The following is a 2,469-nucleotide window of genomic DNA, read 5'->3' as shown; positions in this document are numbered from 1 at the left end:
TTAATTCCTGCTTTCTTGAGTGTTTTTCATGAAATAACACTGGATTTTCATTGTAGATTTTTTTGCATTAATTGATATGGTTATGTGTTTTTACTTCACACCATAATTGTTGTTGAATACATTGCTTACTTTTAATATGTTGAGAAACCCGAAATTCCTGGTGTAGAGATACTTGCTTATGGCATTATCCATTTAAAGTTCTGTTGGTTTCATGTTGCTATTATTGTGTGATAGATTTTTACATTCATGTTTATAAGTTTTACTGGGGTAGTTTTCTTGTTTTTTTCCTGTATTTTTAAAATCGTTTTTAAAATAGTGGTTTTATTTCATTTTAATTATTTATTTATTTTGGCCACGTCCCATGGCTTGTGGGATCTTAGTTCCCCAGTCAGGGATCAAACCCGAGCCCTTGGCAGTGAAAGCACAGAGTCCTAACCACTGGGCCACCAGGGAATTCCCCAGTTTTCTTTTTCAAGATGTATTTGTATAATCTGATTAGACTTGGCTTGGTGTAAGTGGTTTGGAGGGTTAGCATTAGGGCTGGGGCTGGTGTGAGGGTTGGGGCTGTGTATGGTTTATGGTTGCTGTTATGGTTTAAGTTTTATGGTTAATGAGTTATTTATGGGTATGGTTAATGAATATATTTTATGGTTTGGTTACGGTTATGGTTTTGCTTATTGGTTAAGGTTTATGGTTTTGTTCTCAGGGTGTTAGGGTTCTGTGTTAGAGTGGGTGTTAGGGTATGGGTGAGAATTGGGGTACAGGTAGGATGCGGGTAGAGCATGGGTTAGGGTAAGGTACAGGTTTAGGGTACGGGTTAGGCTAAGGTTAGGTCAGGGCTTAGGGTCAGGATCAGAGTTTAGGGTTAGGGTCCATGTCAGGATTAGCGTCAAGGTTGAGCGAGGCCGTTGTTTTCTGCTCCTCCAGTGCTGGATTCTCATTGATAAATGAATGAAATGTCTGCTCTGGTCAACCATTGTTTCAAATTGAGCTCAGCCTTAGTCAAGGGTTCTTAGGGCCTCAGAGGTCATGCAGGGTTTCCCTCCACCCTCCCTCCGGGGAAGGGTTATGCAGGCCCCACTCTGTCTGGGCAGCTGGAGGTCCAGCATAGCCCTGACATGCAGGATACTAAGTAGACGTGATGTAAGACTTGGTGCATCAGTCTTCCAGCCCCCAGGGGCTGCCTTTTTTTTTTTTCTTAATTAATTAATTAATTAATTTTGCGCTGTGTTGGGTCTGCATTGTTGCACGGAGGCTTTCTCTAGTTGCGGCGAGAGGGGGCTTCTCATTGCGGTGGCTTCTCTTGATGCAGAGCACAGGCTCTAAGCGCGTGAGCTTCAGCAGTTGGGGCTCGCGGGTTCTAGAGCACAGGCTCAGTAGTTGTGGTGCACGGGCTTAGTTGCTCCACAGCATGTGGGATCTTCCCGGACCAGGGCTCAAACCCGTGTCCCCTGCATTGGCAGGTGGATTCTTAACCACTGCACCACCAGGGAATTCTGGTGTTGCGTTCGTGAGGGCTGGTGGGGCACTCTTGGGACTGGACGGATCCTTTGTTCCATCTGCACGGGTGTCCAAGCAGCTGTCAGAACAGCCCTGGCCTCTGAGCATCCAGGTAGGCACCCACGTTCCTCCAGCTCAGGTTAGCCTTGGCCCCTCCAGCCCCCGTGGCCAATTACTGAGCTGATTGTGTCTTTACTCTTTAAAATTAAATCACTCTCTCCAGGTGGGCGAGAAGTTTACTTGTGAACTTGGTTAGGGTTATGGGTTAAGGGTTAGGGGTTAGGGTCAGGGTTAGGGCTAGGGCTAGGGGTTAGGGTTAGGCTTAGGGTTGGGTTAGGGTTAGGGGTTAGGGTTAGGGTTGATGTTTAGGGTTAGGGTTAGTGTTGGGTTAGGGTTAGGGTTAAGGTAGGGTTAGGGTTGGGTTAGGGTTAGGGTTTAGTGTTAGGGTGTCCAGCCTTACGTCCCATTCAGCTGTGAGTGTAGATGTGGTCAGTCCAGTTGCATCACAGTCCCTGATTGAATTTTGTAAGAATTCCTCTCTCTCTCACTGTCTTTCTTTTTTTATAATTAATTTTTATAATGGGGTGTAGCTGATTTGCAATGTTGTGTTTCTTGGTGCTGTACATCCACCTGAGTCACTTACAGAGAGACATCAATAAATTCTTTTCTAGTTTCTAGTAGTCAGATGTATGTTTTTTCTGTGAATAGAGTGTGCTGAGTCCAGTTCCTTGAACAATGAGTATGTCTTGACGATTACATTTTTGGCGTATGGAACGGTATCTGTGCCAATTTCAACCTCCTGGTTTATGCATCACCGCACCACACTTTTCCCATTAAGCAGCCATAAGTGTGTTTTGTAAATGTTTGATGGTGTTCTGTTTGTAATTCAGTTCATGGTTGGCGATTTTTAGATTCCCTTTATAAGTGATATCTTATGATAAGTTTCTCTTGCTGTCTAACTTATTTAAC

Source organism: Balaenoptera physalus (genome assembly GCF_965194825.1).
Source record: "Balaenoptera physalus genome assembly, contig: HAP1_SCAFFOLD_931, whole genome shotgun sequence".
Classification (NCBI taxonomy): Eukaryota; Metazoa; Chordata; class Mammalia; order Artiodactyla; family Balaenopteridae; genus Balaenoptera; species Balaenoptera physalus.
The sequence above is the reverse complement of the archived record's forward strand: the minus strand, read 5'-3'. Positions refer to the sequence as shown.